The sequence below is a fragment of the Arvicanthis niloticus genome, chromosome 2, assembly GCF_011762505.2.
Source record: "Arvicanthis niloticus isolate mArvNil1 chromosome 2, mArvNil1.pat.X, whole genome shotgun sequence".
NCBI lineage: Eukaryota > Metazoa > Chordata > Mammalia > Rodentia > Muridae > Arvicanthis > Arvicanthis niloticus.
In genome coordinates, this window is record NC_047659.1 from 37,702,212 (window position 1) to 37,723,399 (window position 21,188).

The 21,188-nt window shown below is 38.1% G+C and overlaps 1 long non-coding RNA gene across 4 annotated transcripts in view; it reads right to left on the reverse strand.

Annotated features, from left to right (window-relative positions):
- Positions 1 to 21,188, reverse strand: part of LOC143441318 (uncharacterized) — a 75,556-nt gene that overhangs the window by 20,110 nt on the left and 34,258 nt on the right. For all 4 annotated transcript variants that reach the window (XR_013108612.1, XR_013108614.1, XR_013108611.1 and 1 more), the window contains one exon: positions 3,646 to 3,804. This is a non-coding gene — a long non-coding RNA (uncharacterized LOC143441318). The remainder of the gene's footprint in view (positions 1 to 3,645; positions 3,805 to 21,188) is intronic.

A 21,188-nucleotide genomic window follows, 5' to 3' on the forward strand; every position in this document is an offset into this window, starting at 1 on the left:
TTGATCACAAACTTGCTATGTAGTTATGGTTTGGTTAGCCTTGTACTCCTGATCCTCCTGTCTCTACCTCCTAATAGTTAAGTAGTGGGGTTACAGGCATATGCTGCTTAGAAACTCTGCCTTATTCTCTAGCTTAACCCTCCTCCACTTCCTACTCTCTCTCCTGTGTAATAGATTTCAGTAAATACTTATAGATCAATGAATGAATGTTGTGAAGCTAGGTTGTAAGGATTAAATATATCATTAGCATGTAAAAATAGAAGAAGGTATGATGAATGACAGAGATAGAATCACATTATTTATACCTCCTCCCCCTTCCCCAATTCTAAACCTCAATCCCAAATAAAAATCCTATTTTGTGTTGTAGAAATTGAGAGCAAAGTCTTTCTGGCACTGATCAAGTTATGAGGCATATAACTCTGTATAATGACAGTATTTTGAAGAGGATTAGCCTGTCTCCTTATACATATCCAGCTTGAGCCAATTCAGAGCTGCACGGTGTCTGTGTGATCACGGGACAGCTTTCCAGATCTCTAAGGACAGTGGTAGTTCTTTGTCACACTCCTGCCTCAGTAGGGGAAGTTCTCTGACAAAGGAAATACATACATCAAATGTAATAGCAGAGAGAAAAACAGAGCCAGAAAGAGAGAGTGAGTGTATGCCACATTTGTTTTTAGATCCTATGATGTTTTAAGCGTCTACCTAATGCTTTTTTACACATACTGAATAACCAGGCTAATTAAAAAGCCTGTACAGCGCTGGTTAAAATCTGTTCGAATTTTTTGGAGCACCTGTTACAACAGAATGCCCACAGACTTGATAGTTTAGAGCCAAGACACCTGCTACCTTATGTCTCACAGTATGTTCAGTTTTATACTGTTAGCAAAAAAATAAATAAATAAAATAAACACTTTTTGACATTTAGCAATCTTATACAAGTGATAAGAAATTACCAGAGAGGAGTGATAGTTTAACCCTTCCTCTCCTGCACTGGGGAGTCACACCCTTTCCTCACTAGAAGGGGATGTGTTTCTCATGTTACAACATCAAACCGTGCGCAGTTTCTTTAATTATTCCTAACAGTGCAAGGTTTTCTAAATGATATGGGTTATCTTCCTAAGTCTGAGGCAGGAATTTTCCAGTTTATAGACTTATTTAAGCTTACATAAGCTTACTTAGATACAGTCAGTTATGTAATGACCAATTTACAAGTTAGCTTCCCCTGAGCCTTTTAATGAAGTGCATCTCTGCTTTGACTCTGGTAACTGTTCATCTCCAACACATATTGCTGCTGCGTTTATGCCTGGTGATATTTTTACCAGAACTTTACTTGATAGTCTAATTTTAGAATGAAAATATTGTGTATTATAGTCATAGAATTTTTTGGAGTATGGGTAGCTACATCTGGGAACATTTGACTTTCTCTTTAGGGTTCAACTTTAGGTGTGGTAAACAAGAGGTCTGAAACCATGTCTTATTTGACTATATTACCTGGAGTTGGATAATTGGATGAAAAAAATAAAAACTTGAATTTAAAAAGCAAGCTTAAATGTTATATGCTAATAACATAAAATTAAATCATTGCCTTTGAGAAAATAAAATTCTGCCTTTGGTCTAGTTTTTCCACCTCTCTCTCTCTCTCTCTCTCTCTCTCTCTCTCTCTCTCTCTCTCTCTCTCTCTCACACACACACACACACACACACACACACACAATATATATATATATATATATATATAATTTCCAGGGTTGCCTATATGACAAAACAATGAAAGAACATAAATGCTCTTTGATAACTGGGTAGATCAAGATGCATCTATACAGTAGAATACTAAGAGATTGTAAAATGGCTCTACATATACTAAAATGAAACAATTTCTAGGATATATTATCAAGAAGAAAACACAAAGTGTAAGAGCAAATAACCATCCCTCACACATGATAAATATAAAAACTCATAACACTATAGCTTATCTTCGAAACACACACACACACACACACGAGTGTGCCTAGTGATAACCATGATTATCTCTGAGGAGGGAATCGAGCTATTTGAGGTCAGGAGTAGGAGAGTACTCCTTTTTCAGTTAAAAAAAAAATCTTTCTGTAACTTTAGTTGTTTATATTGCATGTACGTATGGACATACTACCTATTCAAAATTCATGAAGTTGTAAATTAAAATAGTGCAATACATTTGAGAGGAGAGAGAATGTGGTGCACTGTGTGCTGTTGTAATGCATGGTATCCCAGAGTGGTTCTACAGTTCTACATTTCCAGACTGTTACTGAGTTCATTCAAAACCAGTATTTAACAATATAAATCACAATTTAATGTCTAATTATCGTGATGCAAACAGCTTTTGCATGTTGAATGTGTATAGCTATATTCAAATACAAGCTGTTTTGACTTTTAACCAACATACCAGAGCTAAGAGTGACTTTATTGCATAATTAGAACAAACAACCTAGAATATATTTCTCTAGCATGTTTTTTAAAAAAAAAAAAAAAAAAAAAAAAAACACGATGGAAATAATTTCTAAATGTTCAAGAGAAGTGATGTTTTAATTCTTGGACATTGCTCAGAAGAGAAATTCTATTTATATAAGGACACGGAGAAACTCAGCATGCATTTTGTCGTTTTCTGTTGGATGCATCCCAACCAAGCCTGGCACTGCTGAGACATCATTCCTAAAGTTGACTAGAATAGACCATGTGGGTTTGTAGTTATGGAGCCATGACAGGGCACAGCCCCATGGACCCTTATACTGCCACTTAAAGCCTTCTAAGCTAGTTAAATTCAGTAAAGCACATGATTTACCACAGACATTCTGTCTCCCCCTTCACACAAGGAGAATTTTGCACCAGGCATCTACAAACTCCATGCTTGGAAACTGTGCAATCAAGTTACAAAAAGAAATTGCAATAAAAGCTTTACAATGCTTTAATGAAATCTATGGCTTTGTATTAGGCCACGTTCACAGAAATCTTGGGCCACGTGTGGATGACTACTGTACTCTTTTCCATTTCAAGAGCTCTTGGCCAAATGGCCCACCCAAACTGTCAGATGAACACACTCAGATTATAGTATACTGAGTATTTATATGCATTTTGAAAGATAGCACAAAATTATTACTATAATTTACATAAAGAGTAAATGCTGATGACTGACCAGTAGTCTTTAATGAAATGTACTGGGAAAGGTAGAGATTGAAATAAATACTAGTCTATCACACCATCTTGATCCCAGTCTTCTTGGTCAATATTAGATTGACTTTAATCATACAAGTGGAAGCAGCATGCCTGTCTTTGGAAATGCCCACCTAATATTTCTGGTTCTCCCCTTTATGGGCAACAGTAGTATCCTACTTGCTGAAGCCATTTTGAAACAGGACCTTGTGGCCATCTCAGTCAATGTGTATGAGACAGTGTAATAGGTAATACTTAGGCCCAGGCAGTATGCATAAATCTACCAACTAACACTCTACATTTTCTAGGACAAATTCTCTGAACTTTATATTATTTGCACGGTAAACCAGCTCAGCAAGTCTAAGTGATTAATTCATTCAAGTTCTAGGGCAAAAGTGAGAAAGTTACAGATCAAGACTCAAAATCAGACATTCTGATTAGTCCAGAAAATTCACTCACTGTTGCACTCTGTTCTTTGAAAATTGACAAGGGCTGGAGAGATGGCTCAATGGTTAAACGCACTGACTGCTCTTCCAGAGGTCCTGAGTTCAATTCCCAGCAACCACATGGTGGCTCACAACCATCTTCAGTGGAGTCTGATGTCCTCTTCTGGTGTGTCTGAAGAGAGCAATGGTGAATACACAAAATAAATAAGTAAATCTTGAAAAAATAAACATAAATTAAAAAAAGAAAACTGACAAAAAGTCCAGAAAAATCTCAGTTTCTGGTCAGGGAGCCTTTCCTGGAAGACTTGGTGTGTGAACACATGCTTTTCACTGTGTGGGTAGCTTGCCAGCTTCCATTTTCCTGCTGGTGAATGAACATCTAACACCTTTAGTCCGATCTTTATAATGCCTGTTGAGCCAGTGGGTAATGCATTAATAAGTAAAGATGTTACTTTTATAAACATTACATTTTAATTTGCAAGAGAGGACACACAAATGCGCACACACACACACACACACACACACTTGTAATGCCTTATTTTTATTATCACTAATTTTGGGTTAGCATGCAAAGTATGGGTTTCATAATTCCATCTTCATACACATGTGTCATTATACTTTGACCATAGTAGTACTTCCCCCCCACTACACTTTCCCATGGCCCCAATACACACACACTTCAGCTGCACACACACACACACACACACACACACACACAAAAGCAATTCGCCAGGCGGTGGTGGCACACGCCTTTAATCCCAGCACTTGGGAGGCAGAGGCAGGCGGATTTCTGAGTTCGAGGCCAGCCTGGTCTACAGAGTGAGCTCCAGGACAGCCAGGACTACACAGAGAAACCCTGTCTTAAAAAAACAAAAAAACCCAAAAAAACAAAAAAAAAAAAAAAAACCAAAAAAACAAAAAAAACCCAAACAAACAAAAAAAGCAGTTCACAGTGGATCAATTCACAGTTGATCAAAGACCTGAATGTAAGGCATGAAACACAGGGACCTGCTAGAAGAAAACATAGGAAATTTGATTTAAGACATAGAAAGGCATAGAAAAGGACTTTCTGAGGGGCTCAAATTGCACAGAAAGTGATCCCAATAATGAGACAGAGGATTAATGTCTAGAATAAATAAATCACTGCACAAACTAATCATCTAATCAATAAAAGGAATACCTAGGTAATTAAAGAAGAAGTTGATTTTTTTAAATTGGATATTTTATTTAGTTACATTGCAAATGTCATCCTCTTTCCCCATTTCCCCTCCCTAGAACCCCCTTATTTCATCCCCCCTCCTCCTTTTTGCTTTTATAACATTTTAGTTACATGCAAGTATTAAGGTCAGTTCTAGGTTGAGGAACTAGCAATACAATAGATGCAAATAGTCAAGGAACAAGCAAGACAATAAACACTAATAGCCAAAGAACAAGCAAGACAATAAACAAAGTTCGGTGAACACTCCTATGATCACTATTTCTAAGGGCTTATCAGGATAACCAAAATATCTGAGCCTACTTCCCTATCCTAGCCCAAAGTCGTTTTCATTGTCAAAGAATTTCACCTCTTTGGTTAGGTTTATTCTTAGGGTTTTTTTCCCCTTAAAGTTATTGTGAATGGGTGCCTCTTTCCCATCTCTTTCTTGGCAAGTTCATTATGTACACGTGCAAGATCTATGGAGTTTTGTGTGTTGATCTTGTATCCTAATGCGTGGCCAAAAGAAGTTGTTCTGTCTAAGACTTATCTTGCAGTCTTTAAGATCTGTCAAGCACAGGATCATTTAACCTACAAATAGGGATAGTTGACTTCTTCCTTTCCTGTTTGTACCTTTTATTTATTTTTGAATCTTGCCTTATTACTCTTGCTAAGAAGTTGAGCACTAAACTGAAGAAAAGTAAAGAGTAGACATTGGTCACATTCCAGATTTTAGAGGAAATGATGCTAAAATGTCCTCATTTAGTACAATGTTGGGCGTAGGTTTGTCGTACATAGCCTTTATTATGTTGTGATATGTTCCTTATGTTCCTAATTTCTTCAGGACTTTTATCATGGATAGATATTTATTTTATTAAAGCATTTTCTGCATTGATTGATTGAAATTAATCTTCTGATCACATGATTTCCATTCTTTAGTCTACTTAAGTATATTATTATCCATATTGATTTGCATATGCTTAAATGTATTGTTGTACTTATTGATTTGCGTAGCCTTGCCTAATCGGAATGAAACCAACTTTGTTATGGTATAATCTTTTTAATATGTTCTTGAATTTTATTTTCAAGAATTTTATTGAGAGTTTTTATAGTTATGCTCATTAAGAAACATTGGTAATAGGTTTTTTTTTTTTTTTTTTTTTTTTTTTGCTTGTTGTGTCTTTATCTGGATTTTGTATCATAACACTGGTTTTGTAGAATAAATCTGATAGTATTTCTTACGTGTGCATACACACACACACACACACACACACACACCACACACACACCACGGAAGCCAAAGAAGGTGTCTTCCACTACAACTTTACTTTTTGAGAGAATCTTTCATTGAACCCTGTTATTTCAACTAAGCTGGATGGTCAGCAAGCTCTCAGGATCTACCTATACCACCACCATCACCACCACTACCACCACCACCACCACCACCACCACCCCTACCACCACCACCATGGTTACAGGCACAAATGACTGTTTTTGGCTTTTTATGTAGATGGTGAGGATGTGAATTCTTGCTGTCATAGAAAGGACTCTTACCCACTGAACCGTGTTCAGCCTCCTTCCCTTCCTGGTTCAGGGTGAAGACTGCAGAACATTGGCATTTGGTAGAATTTGGCTGAGTCAATCTAGCTTTGGCTTTGTTGTTGTTGTTGTTGAGAGATTTCTTTTTAAAGCTGCTCTAATAGCATCAATTATTACAGGTTTTAAAATGTCTTTGTGATCTAATTTTGGTAGGTCATGTGTATTGAGGAATTAAAACAACTGGTAGCACTTTGCAGTTTTATTTGAATTTTCTGAACTAAGAGGCTAGTGAAAAAAGAATTAATATTTACAGTTTTCACCTGATAAATGAGGGAAAGTGAGAAAATGCAATGTTCTCAGTACCTGCAATAAATTCTTTAAAAAAATATTTTTGTTCTTCTCTCATATATTACATCCTGACTGCCGTTTCCACTCCCTCTTTCCTCTTAGTGCCTCCCCCCCCACCACCACCACCATTCACCCCGATTCATTCCTTCACTGTTTCCCTTCAGAAAAGGGCAGGTCTCCCATGGATGTCAACCAAACATGGCATGTCAAGTTGCAATAAGACTAGGCACCTCCTTTCATATTAAGACTGAATGAGTCGAACCAGCATGAGGGAAAGGTCCCAAGAACAGACAAAACAAGTCAGAGATAGTCCCTGATTCCATTGTTAGGAGCCCTACAAGAAGACCAAGCTACACAAGGGTAACATATGTAGTGGGCCTAGGTTAGACCCATGCAGGCTTCCTCTGTGACCCACTATGGGCCCAGGTTAGTTGAGTCTGGGTTTTCTTATGCTGTTGTAGACCCCTCTGGCTCCTACAATCCTTCCTTCCTCTCTTCAGCAGGAATCCCTGAACTCTAACTAATGTTTGGCTGTGGATCTCTGTATTTGTTTCTATCAGTTGCTACATGAAACCTCTCTGACAGTTGGGTTAGGCACCAATCTGTGCGTATAGCAGAATATCATTAGGGATCATTTCATTGATTGATTGAATGATTGATTGTTTTTTCCAGCCGTATATCCTAGGTCTCTGAGCTATCCAGCCTTTGAGTTCTGGCCTTCCAGGCAGTGTCAGGGGTTGGTTCCCTCTCATGGCATGGGTCTCAAGCTGGACTAATCGTTGGTTGGCCACTTCCACAAATTCTGTGCAACCTTTACCCCAACACATCTTGGAGGCAGAACAAATTTTAGGTGGAAGGTTTTGAGGCTGGGTTGGTGTCCCAGTCCCTCCACTAGAAGTCTTGTCTAGTTACAGGAGATTGCCAGTTCAGGCTCTATAGCCCCCATTACAAGGAGTCTTAGCTAGAGTCACCCTCATAGATTCCTGGGACTTTCCACTACACTAGGTTCCTAGCTCATCCCCAAGGTGCTCTCCAATTCAGATTCTCTTTCCCAGTACTCTCTCCCTCTACCCTCCACTCTTCTGTTTCCATCCCCACCCATCCCCAAACCATCCACAAAATCTATTCTATTTCCCCTTCCTAGGGAGATTCATGTGCCCCGTCCCCACTGAGCTTTCCTTGTTACTTGACTTTTCTGAGTCTGTGGGGTGTAGCATGATTACCCTTACTTTTCAGCCAATCTATGTGACTACATACCATGTTTGCCTTTCTGGGTCTAGGTTACCTCACTCGGGATGAATTTTTTTTCCTAGATCTATCCATTTGCCTGCAAATTTCATGATGTCATTTTTTTAAATAGGTAAAGTAATACACCATTGGGCAAATGTACCACATTTTTTTTATTTAGTCTTTGGTTGAGGGACATCTAGGTTGTTTCCGGTTTCTGGTTACTATGAATAAAGCTGCTATGAACATAGCTGAGCAAGTGTCCTTGTGGTAGGATAGAGTGTCCTTTGGGTATATGCCCAGGAGTGGTGTAGCTGGGCTTGAGGTAGATCCATTCCCAATCTTCTGAGACACCATCATATGGATTTCCAAAGTGACTGTTAAAGTTTGCACTCCCACCAGCAGTGGTAGAGTGTTTCCTTGCTCCACATCCTTGCAGCATGAGCTGTTGTGTTTTTGACTTTAGTCATTCTGATAGGTATAAGATTTCTATCTCAGAATAATTTTGATTTACATTTCCCTGATGGCTAAGGATGTTGAACTTTTCCTGAAGTGCTTCTCAGCCATTAGAGATTCCTCCATTGAGGATTCTGTTTAGATCTATGTCTTACTTTTTAAAATGGATTATTTGGTGGGGTTTTTTTTTTAATGTCTAGTTTCTTGAGTTCTTTATATATTTTGGAAAATAGCCCTCTGTCAGATGTGGAGTTGGTGAAAATCTTTTTATGATTCTGTAAGCCGCTGTTTTGTCTTACTAACAGTCGTTTGCCTTACTGAAGCTTTTCAGTTTCATGAGGTCTCACTTATTAATTGTTGATCTTAAAGCCTGAGTTATGTGTTCTGTTCAGGAAGTTGTCTCCTGTACCAATGCATTCCAGGCTATTCTCCACTTTCTTTTCTATCAGGTTCAATGTACCTGGTTTAATGCTGAAGTCTCTGATCCACTTGGACTTGAGTTTTGTTCAGAATGATAGAAATGGATCTTCAACATGCCGACATCCATGATGACATAGTTCAATCAGCACTATTTGTTGAAGGTGTTTTGGTTTCTTCCATGAATAATTTTGGCTTCTTTGTCAAAAATCATGTGTCCTTAGGTTTGTGGACTTATGTCCAATGTCTTTGATTTTATTTCATTGATCAACCTGTATGTTTTTATGCCAATATAATGAGCTTTTTATTGCTATACCTCTGTAGTACAGCTTGAAATCATGGTGGACATAACCCCGGAAGTCCTCCTGTTGTTCAGGATTGCTTTAGCTATCCTGGGATTTTTGTTTCTCCATATGAATTTGAGTATTGTTCTTTCAATGTCTGTTAAAAATTGAGTTAGAATTTTGATGGGGATTGCGTTGAATCGTAGATTGCTTTTGGTAAGATGGCCATTTTTACTGTTAATCCTACTGATCCACAAGCATGGGAGATCTTTCCATCTTCTGACATCTTCTTAATTAATTTTTTCAAACACTTGAAGTTCTTGCCATACAGGTCTTCCACTTGCTCGGTTCGAGTTACACCAAGATATTTTATATCATTTGTGGCAATTGTAAAGAGTGTGCTTTTAAGATGCTAGGATGAGATCTCTCTGACTTATTTAGAAGGCTCTTATTGCTGTGAACTTTCCTCTAAGTGTCACTTTCATTGTGCCCATTGTCCCGTACCTTCATTTTCATTGAATTTTATGAAGTCTTTAATTTCTTTATTTCTGCTTTGACCAGGGTCATTCAGGAGAGAGTTGTTCAGTTTCCATGAGTTTATAGTCTTCCTGGTTTTTCTCTTGTCATTGTTGGAATCCAGTTTTTATCTGTAATGGTTTCATAGGATACAGGGGATTATTTCAATTTTCTTGTATTTGTTGAGACTTGCTTTGTGACTAAGTATGTGGTGAATTTTGAAGAAGGTTCCATGAGATGCTGAGAAGAATGTGTATCCTTTTGTGTTTGGATAAAACATTCTGTAGAAATCTGTTGGGTCCATTTTAGTCATGTTTGTTAATGCCATTATTTCTACGTTTAGTTTCTGTCTCAATGACCTGTCCATTGGTGGGAGTTGCATGATTAAGTCTCCCACTATTAATGTGGGACATCTCATGTGTGATTCGAGCTTTAGTAATGTTTCTTTTACAAATGTGAGTGCCCTTGAGTTTGGGACATAAATGTTCAGATTTCAGATGTCATCTTGCTGGAATTTTTCTTTAGTGAATATGAAATATCATTTTCCGTCTTTTTTGATTAATTTTGGCTGGAAGTCCATTTTGTCTGATATTAAAATGATTGCACTAGCTTGCTTCTTGGGTCCATTTGCTTGAAAAAATTTTTTCCAACATTTTACTCTAAGGTAATGTTTATCTTTGATATTAAAGTATGTTTCTTGCATGCAGCAGAATGAATTTTGGTTTTGCATCCATTATGTTACCCTGTGTCTTTTTATTGGAGGAATTCAGTCCGTTGATAATGAGATATAGTAATGATTGTTAATTTCTGTTATTTTGTTGTTGGTAGTAATGATAGTGATGGTAGAGTGTGGTGTGTGTGGTGTGTGTGTGTGTGTGTGTGTGTATTTCAGATCTTTTGTTTTCATTGGTGTGAAGCTATTTATTTCCTGTGTTTTAATGGGTATAGTTAATCTCTTTGGGTAGGAGTTTACCTTCTAGTGCCTCCTGTATATCTAGATTTATGGATAAATGTTATATAAATTTGACTTTATTATGAAAATTTAGGTTTGTTTGTTTGTTTTTCATTGATAATTATTGAAAAATTTTCTGGGTGTAGTAATCTATGTGGGCATCTGTGGTCTCTTGAAGTCTGCAAGACATCTGTCCAGGCCCTTCTGGCTTTTAGAGTGTCTGTTGAGAAGCTGGGTAACATTCTAATAGGTCTGCCTTTATATTTTACTTGACCTTTTTCTTTTGGAGCTTTTAATATTCTTTCTTTGTTCTGTATATTTAGTGTTTTGATTATTATGTGGTGGGGGCCTTTCCTTTCTGGTCCAATCTGTTTCATGTCCTGTAAGCTTCTTGTACCTTTATAAGCAGCTGCTTCTTCAGAAAAAAAGAAAAAAAGAAAAAAAGAAAAAAAGAAAGCAGCTGCTTTCTTTAGGTTAAGAAAATTTTCCTCTATGATTTTGTTGAAAATATTTTCTGGTCCTTTTGAACTGGGACTTTTTCTGTTTCCATTGTTTTAGATTTGGTGTTTTCACAGTGACTCTGATTTTCTGGATATTTTCGTGTCAGAAACTTTTGATTTATATTTTCTTTGACCAATTCATCTATTTCTTCTACTGTGTCTTCCACATGTCAGGTTCTGTCTTCCATCTCTTGTCTTCTGTTGGTGATGTTTGCATCTGTAGCTCCTGTTCACTTCCCTAGATTTCCCATCTTCATGATTTCTTCAGTTTATGTTTTCTTTATTGTTTTTATTTCCATTTTCAAGTCTTGAACAGTTTTATTCATTTCCTTCACCAGTTTGTTTGTATGTTTCTGGATTTTTATTACTTATTTCCTCTTTAAGGGCCTCTATCACCTTCATATGGTTGATTTTAAGGTTACTATCTTGTGCTTCAGCTGTGTTGGAAGATCCAGGGCTTGCTGTAGTAGGATAGCTAAGCTCTGGTGGCGCCATGTTGCCATGGCTATTGTTGATTATGCTCTTATGCTGGCCTCTAAGCATCTGGGTTTGGGGTAATTATAGGTTCAGGTACCAATTTCTGAGTTTATCTTTGTTGGATAGATGTTTTGCCCTTGGTTTTTGTTTCCTTTATGGTCTTCTGGCCTGAGTGGTCTATGGTTCTGGTGACCTTCAAGTCCTCCGTTCCAGTAGAGTGTCTCCACTGTTGGGTGCATGTGGAATATTGGTGTGATCGCTGGTAGAACAATGGGCTTCTGTCAGATTTGGGGACCAGGGTATGAAGATGATGATGAGGAGTGCTGTTGGGAAAGCTGAGCAGGCTCTGAGGAAGCTTTGGATGTCTACAGGCAGGGTCTTACCTTGGCTTCTGGATACTGGTAGGACCTCCAGTAGAGCAGTGGGCCTCTGTTTATTAGTTACTGGCTGGGATCCTGTTGAAGAATTTCTGAATTGCTTCTAGGTTTCCTAGTTTCTTTATAATTTAAGTTTTCAAAACATTCTCCTAATAGTCCTTTGTCCTTTATTGACATTTGCAATGTCTCATTTCTCACCTCTAATCTTAGTTACTTGGGTCTCATCTCTTTTGATTAGGCTAGGAGTTTTCAGTCTTACTTACCTTGCAAGAACCAGCTCATTTTGATTGACTTTTCGTATTTTTTTCAGACTCTATTTCATTAATTTCTCCTCTGATATTTATTATTTATCATTTGTTATCTTTTGTTATAGACTGTTCTGTTTTGCTAAGAACTTGAGATGCATTATTGTGTTATTTATTTGATATATTTTTACATTTGTGTATTAAATTCACAATTCCAGGCCTTGACCTCAGATTTATCTTAAGTTTTTAGGATCCAGAGCAGCAACACAATCAGAGCCCACACACCCATATCCAATGTCCAATTATTTTAAAAGTAGAAAGCAAGGTAAAAATATATTCTATTTTCTGCTTTCTCAAATATACTCTCTCACAGTAATTTTAATAATGTTGAAGTGAGTGAAAAGATTTATGTGCCAATTAGAGTCACTAAATAAAACCAGTGAATTCCATTATCATATGTATCTATACATAGATGAGTAATATTTGGATAAGAAATAAAGCTGTATAGATTATAAATTATTACATGTTTGTTCCATAGAACTTTCCTTGTTGCTTCAATTTCAATGTAATCACTAAAAATGACATAGTCAAGATTTTCATATTATTTGTGCTTTATCAACAAAAATGTCAAGTAGACAAACCTTGATTTATTACTGTTTTGAGTAGATTTTAATCTCAGTTTGAAGACTTTTTTTTTCTGCTGAGGATTTAGCACATAATTTGACCAATGCCATAATAAGATTTAGAAATGAATAATATATACATTTCATGTTCAAATATTATAGTGATATGAGATATGTTTATATTGTCATGGCAGATATAAGATATTGACATTGATACTTTATATCACTGTATCATTTGTGCTACAACTTCCACTATTCTTTAAAGCAATTTCTAAGTCCATTTAACAATATAAAAAAATGTTTGAAGCTTAGATCTGTATTTATACAGGCTGAGTATTCTTTGTCCAAAATGCTCAGAACCAGAAGTGTTTCTGATTTCTTTTCAGATTTTGAAAAATTCACTCATATATACTTATATACTTATATAATATATACTTATAATAATATATTATGGGCCTGGGACACAGGTCAAAACACAAAATTCACTTATGTTTTATGTACATTTTATGCATGTAGCCTGAAAATAATTTCATATGTTTTTCACATTAAATTAATTTATTTGTGTGTGCATGTGTACTTGTATGTGGTGCAGGTGTAGAGGTCAGAGGGCAACCTGCTGGAGTGAGTTCTCTCTGTCATGTGGATCCCAGAGGTTGAACGCAGGTCACCAGGTTAGACAGCAAGAGTTTTTACCCACTAAGCCAACTTACCAGCTCATTATGACATTTTTAGTGTGCCTGCATTTTTAAAATCTATTCTTCCTTCATACATCTCATCTGACCACAATCTTTCCTCCTTTGACTACCCCCAATTACCCACACACACTTCCCCCTCCCCCAAATCCACTGCTCATCCATTTCCCTTCCTCCCAGGGCTATCAACTGAACACATAACAAGCTACAGTAAGAATAAGCACAAACCCTCATATCAAGATATGCCTGCATTTTTATTATGTTGTCATGTGAGATAATATGAAGGATTTTTTCAATTGCTATATCATGTCAGCACTAACATTTCAGATTTTAGAACCTTTTTAATTCTGAAGTTTTATAACAGGAATGATCAACCTGGTCAAATTTGAGTAATATGAACTATTTAAAATCCATTCTCCACATCCCTGAGCAACTAGTTTAAACATTGTACCAGTTTGTGAGGACACCTCTGGACCACAGATCAGAGCAAGAAAGGAAACAAGAAAATGGACAATACTTCTAGGGTGCTTCACAGTAACACGGCTCTGCTTGTTCGTGCTAATTAAGAGAAAGGGTTTGACAAGTTCACATCTTTGTGTTTTCACTTAGCTAGGTGTTTCCGCTGTTTAAATTATCACCTGGATTCTAAGTAGTATGTGTCATTAGTATCCAGAGTGACCAACCCACACACCTTTGTGTCATTTGAACAATTGGCATCTTTTCTTTCCCTGAATTTAAATACATAGTCTCTCTCTCTCTCTCTCTCTCTCTCTCTCTCTCTCTCTCTCTCTCTCATGTTTTTTGACTTTTGGTTTTGAGGACATCAAGATTTGAGATTATTTTTCTGAGGTTGACTGATGCTAATCAAGAAAACAAGTGTTTAAAGTTACTAAATGACAGAGGCACTCCCATGTTCTCAAATCTATTTTGTGTGTAATGTAAGAGGTCCTTTACAGCACGGGTCCTGGGCAGGAATCCCCCTTCCCAGCCAGAGCTGTACTGTTGCAACAATGCTGAGATTCACTGCACAGAAGAGCAAGTGTTTTACATGAATTCTGCCGGAGAGACTTAGCAGCATGGTTAAAGAAATATGAGACAGGAGACACAGAGATGCCTCTGTGGTTAAGGGTACATGCAGCTTTTCCAGAGGAAGACAGTTTGGGTCCTAACACCTATATCTGGCAGTTCATAACTGCTGTAACTTCCGCTCCAGAGGATTAAACTCCTCTGGCCTCCTCGGGCACCTGTAGTCACATGCCCATACCTACACACAAGCAAGATACACATTTAAAAAAATAAGGAAATAAAACTTTTAAAAAAGAAATGTGAAAAAGTAGTTCTATTTAATACATATTATATTCTCAAGTGCTGCTATAAGCATTTTATATACATTATGGTATTTTGTCCTAAAATAATGAGCCAAAGCAGGTAAGATGGCTCAGAGGGTACATGCTCTTGCCACAAAGCTTGACAATATGAGTTCAGTCCTCAAAACCTACATAGTGAAAGGGGAAACCAAATCCTATATATAAACATATAAATGCCCACCCGTGAGAGTGCGCGCGCGCACACACACACACACACACACACACACACGTTGCAAAATAATCCATCAGTAATATTTCTATTCCTTTTTTCTTTTCTTATTCAGTAATTTTTAATATTCAACAGAAATATCCTGGAGAATATATAGTGTTAATTGATTCTAGAATGATGAGAAAAAAATATAGTTCAAGAGAAAAGTAATTCATTATTTCTGATAGCAGTAATTCATTATTTCTGATGCTTTTTACTTGTTTTTTTTAATTTTAGTTTAGTTTTTTACTTATTCCCTTTACATCCCACTCATTACCCCTCCCAGTTATCCCCTCCCACAATTCTTCCCCCTCCCCCCTTTGTCCTCTGAGCATGTGGGGGCCTCCTGGTTATCCTTCTACTCTGGCACTTTATGTTTCTGTGAGGGTAGGTGCTTCCTCTCTCACTGAGAACAGACTGGGCAGCCCAGCTAGAAGAACATATCCCACACACAGGCATATCCCACAGCTTTTGGAATAGACCCCCTCCAGTTGTTTGGAACCCACATGAAGACCAAGCTGCACATCTGCTACATATGTATGGGGAGGCCTAGGTCCAAGCTGCGTATGTTCTTTGGTTGGTGGTTCAGACTCTGAAAGCCCCAAGGGTCCAGGTTAGTTGACTCTGTTGATCTTCCTATAGAGTTCCTATCTCCTTTAAACCTGCAATCCTTTCTCCTGTTCTCCCATAAGAGTCCCCAAGATCCACCCACTGGCTATGGGTAGAGGCTCCACCCAGTATCTGAGTCAAACAGATACAGACATAAATCTTGGGTTGAAAGTGTTATGGGTGGATTGGTGTCTCTTTCACTCCACTGAGGTTCGTGCCTGGCCTCCTCAGGTTCCATATCCCCAATGCTGTGAGTTACAGATAAGATCACCACCATTGCTTCTTGGGCTCCTCCATTATCCCAAGTCTCTGGCTTGTCCTGAGGACGCCCCCCACTTCCTCACCCCTGTCAGTTGGAGATTTCCATTCATTTTCATGGCCATCTAGCCATCTCTCCTGTCCTTCCCCACACCTGATCCTGAACCCCCTCATTCCCTCCCCAAAACCCCTCCCTTCCAGTTCCTTCCATCTGCCTCTTATGACTATTTTATGCCCATTCTAAGTGAGATTCAAGGTAACATGGTACCTGTATTTTATTGTTAATATCCACTTACAAGTGAGTGCAAACCATGCATGTCCTTTTGGGACTTGGTTACCTTACTCAGGATGATATTCTCAAGTTCCATCCATTTGCCTGCAAGTTTCATAATGTCTTGGTTTTTAACAGCTGAATAGTATTTCATTGTGTAGATGCACCACACTTTCTTTATCCACTCTTCAGTTTAGGAACATCTGGGTTGTTTCCAGTTTCTGGCCATTACGAATAAAGCTGCTATGAACATAGTTGAGCAAGTATTCCTGTTTTACATAAATGAAAAATTTGACTTGCACAAAGCTAAGTGACTTGCCTCAGGTCACAAAGCTAAGGAGTGGTGTCTATAGTGACCCTGGAGCCACCACATGAAGGACATTCTCAGTAAGGCTCTTTTTTATTTCATAATTTCTTCCATTCTTATTTTGGTTTGTTTTTAAAATTTTTAATTTAAATGTAAAAAACCATAAACATCGTATGTTTATGGTTCTATGTGACATACATGTACTAAAACTATGATGTTCAGATCATGGTAGACGGATCTATTTCTTCTAACACTTTCTGTTCTTTTATGATCAAATTCTTCAAAAGCCGTTTGTCCAGCTTTTTTTTGGAATGTTTTTTGCATAACTTTATCCATGTTTGTTCTAGTTTGCAATAGCACATCAGAACACTCTCCTTCCTGGTTTATAACCCAGTGATGGAAGGAACCTTTCCTCACTCCTCCCTGTTCCCTGCTCTCCTCAGTCACTGATGGCCACCACACCATTCCAACTCTATGAGATCAACTTTTTTATGTCACACATGAGTAAGATGGCCTAAAGATTTTTTTTGATTTATGTAAAGGAGCCATAGAACAATGTGTTTAAGCTATAAGGAGCACTTCTGGGGCTTTGAGACTATTTACATGGGGATAAAAAGCCATAAACAATGGAGAAAGGAGAGTTGTTAAACTTGAAAGAAAACCAAAGGGGAGAAAGAGTTGGTCGTCTTGGATTGATTGAATGCCAATGAGTCAAGGCATTAGGAGGTAACAAATGTTGAGGTTGGCTAAGGGGAGAAAAATTCAAAATGGGAAGAAAAAATTGCATGTTTGTTAACAGAATTTTGGGGAAGTGTCACTCTGGTAGCCTCTCTTTTTCCCTGCCAACAAGGAAGTGAGCTCGTTTGCTGGTTAACAAGGGTGTATGCTGTGAAGATACATTTAAAAGATGAGGATAGAGGAAGTTTGAGCTGTTTGTTGTACAGAGAAAGATGACAGACAGAACAGCACAGAGGGCCTCCATGAGCTGACTACGGTTCGGCACATGTGATGTGGCTGTGTGGTTTCCTTCCAGCAGCACTCAGAGATGCTGTGTGGGCAGGGAAGACAGACAGCTGGGTGAGTGGGGCTCCGAAAAGGCTGTCGTGTGTAGGAGGAAACAGAAGTTAGAAATATTGATAAGACAGAGGGTGAAGTGGTAACCCATAAGGTGTAAACTCCATCGGGAGGAAAGAGAACAGAGACATTTAAAGGCAGGAAGTGAAGAAAGCCCAGGAATGTGGTTGAGACAGGATGAGAGCTGGACAGTCCTGCAGGACAGTTTAACTACGATAGGAGACAATTAAACTGTACAGATTTTAACGTAAGCCTCATAAAGTAGCAGATAGGCCTAGATTACGACAACTTTAGGGTATCATGCTGGGAAGGGATTATCTCTGGAAATGAGAAAATAGACTGAGGAATCAAGCAAATAGATTGGAGCCTTACTTGGCTTTCATAGTAAGACCTCACACAGTGGCTCATTTAAACAGTAAGTATGTGTTTTCTCATACATCTCAACAGGCTTGACTTGAGGCTAATGTCCTTGGCTTATAGGTGGTCATATTCTCTTGTGCCTTCTCATGGTCTTTCCTCTGTGAGTGCGTGTGTCTGCTCTTTCAATGAATCTAGTCACATTCAGTATTCAGGTAATAGAAAAACCACAACAACTTCAATTAACTTTAATTAGCTTCAGAAGGTCCTACCTAAAACTACACCACTAGTCTGAGCTGTTGGGATGTACGCTCAGCATAAGTTGGGACTTCAGCATATGAATTTTGGGTTACACAATTCAACCCATTGTCACCAGAATGATGGTAGCATGCAGGGCACAGAGATAAGGAAGCTGAACAAGGTTCCAGACTCTTCCAAAATGAAAGTAATTAACCAACTTTCTACTGTTTTGTCAAAGCGATGTATCCTTTCATTCCATTTAAGATTCTAAACCATTTTCATCTCTCAATGTTTGGAGGTTTTTTGTTTTTCATTTTCCTAGATCCACCGTGTTTTTGGCATAGTGTTAATTTTTGTCTTTTTATCAGCTTTGACTTTAACATGCCCTTATCCCTTCAGGTGTGATTTCTCATTGACTGTGCAGCAGCTGGTGAGGTGAAGGGTTCCTGGCCACGCCCAGTGTCTGAAATATTTATCTTAAATAATAGTGCAAAAAGGAAGGACCCACCCTTACCCTACAGCTGGCTTCTCTGATACACTGAACACAGAGAAGTTACAAAATAATGAACAAGGTACTGCTAGAACTTTCCCCTTTTCTGCCTTTCTTTGTCATAAAAAAATAATATCTACCACTTATCAAATAAAACATTGACCCAGTAATTATGCTTTGTCTTCTGTACCCGTTACATTATGTAATACCGATAGTAACCCTAAATAATGAAAAGACTGGAGTATCTGCTGAGAGCCATCCATGTAGTAAGTGCCAAAGTCAGTCTAACTATAGATCACTGACTTTAACCTCAGTATTTCAACTATGAAAATACTGTGCCCAGAAACAATGCTCGGTTGCCAATCTCACTTCCTTCCAGAGTGCTTGTGACTTGATGTAGAAGGTACAAGAGAAAAAGCATAGTGTGTCTCAGGAAACACTTTATCATCGCCAGCTACTGTAAAACCCAGGACCCATGTCAGCAGGAAGTCAGTGAAGGAAGGCAGGGCTTTCCACTTCTTTCAGGTCTGAGAACAGCTGGCCTGTCCTACTTCAAGAGGCAGAGGTTAGTCAGGCCACAAGCAGTTTCCTCAATCTGCATCTACTTGGCTGTGGAAATGGGTGATTTCCTCCTAAGTTTTAACATCAGATCATCTGTTGGGTTTTCTAATATATAATATTGTAAAGTTTTGTCCTTGCCAGTATTTTATAAAGATTTTAGTGAGAGTTTCAGAACACTGAAAGAGGGGTTGTTAATTCCCTAAATTAAATTCGCTAAGTCATAGGACCCCCGTCCCCTACACCCCACTCGCTTTGATACTGGGGCTGCCAAGATGGCTCAGTAGATAAAAGCACTTGCCAAACAGGCTGATGACCAGGGTTCAATCCTCCAAACAGACAGTAGCAAGAGAGAACCAGCTCCCTAAAGTATATTCTGACCTCCACATGCACACCACAGCAAACAGCTACACACACATACACCGCACCCCACCCCCACATACACATACACACAGAGAAAGAGAGAGACAGACAGAGAGACAGACAGAGACAGACACAGAGAGATAAGATGAGACAAAGCAAAAACCTGTTAGGATTTTCCCCATCATCTCGGGAAATCATTGGTGCCTTTGACAGTCTGAAGGTTGACATAGCTGAGCTGGTTCCAGGAGGGATATTAATGTTGAGTTATATACTGAGGATCCACCTACACATTTATTAAGCAGGCTTTTTCTCTTTGCAGATAATTTGGGCCTTGAAGCTTGGAAGCATTCAGGCAGAACACAAAAGATAATTCTTTGCTATAGAAATCTGCTTGTGTCACACGGACTCTGCTCAGCGTGGGCTGAGCATCCAAAATTCACGAAACACAAAGGAGTCACCGTGAAAGATAACAAAACCCCAACCCCACATTTACTTTTTTGCAATTCCTAAAAGCCATTCTTTCTTTGTAAAGATAGAAGAATGACTCTGTAACCCAAAACACTTTCATTTTACCTATTGTTTCTCCAAATAAACTCCAGCTGCTCAGGAAAACCTACCACAAGGCAGCCACCGGCATCAGCAACTTCCTTTGCTGTTCACAAGGCTCAGGCAGTGTTTCTTCTCCCTGTACACACATCTCACTAGGCACATACAATGTGCATTTACTCCCTAAGGTATATGGAAGCTTTCTTCTACATGTGCTATTCCCAATCAACTATTATGACTATTTATCCTGAAAAAAATAAAAGTTATGTATATAAAGATTAATAAATATATAATAAAATTAACAAAAAAGCAGGAAATTTTTATTTGCCTTTTAAATTCTTAGTATTTTGACACATTTCACTGCTAAATAAAACTGTTTTTAATTTAAGCTAAGAAAACTAATTGGTAGCAGATACTAAAAGTTCTTGTAAGTTGTTCCAAGTGTTAGTTCTGGGAATAACGTTTTTATAGTTTTCATATTGATTTGCCTTTGAGACAAACTGCAACAAGAAAGCAGGTGATAAGCCTTTGTTAGTGCCTCTGGGAGAAAATGCTGTAGCTACAGACTACTGTTGATAAACAGATTTTGAATTAATTAGTTCTGCATAATTATGTGAGACATCAACTCTCTAAAACCAAATGCAACTGGTCTTATACAGTCTTACATATAAAAAAAAGAAGAGAAAGGGGTGTCTTAAAGCTGCTTTTCTTAAGAAAAATTTAAAGCCTGGATTAAATAGTGTGAAAGCAATGACTGATATTTTTAAAAGACAAGTTTAAGTTAAGATATTGCATTAACATGAGAATTATAAGATGGGATATAAAGATTTGCTTTGTATGAATTGCTACCATTAGTGAACAAAATTGGGGCTGAACCTTGCTAACCTCCTGTCAAAGTGACATCCTGAGAAAATTTCCTGATACTAAAGGGGTATAAATTAGTATGATACTTTTGAGAATTTTGAGCCAGCCCAGATGGCACAAGGCTGTAATGCCACCTAATTAGGTACCAGAAGTGCCAAGGACAAGCCTTAGCTTAGAGAAGGGTTTTGAGAGAAGG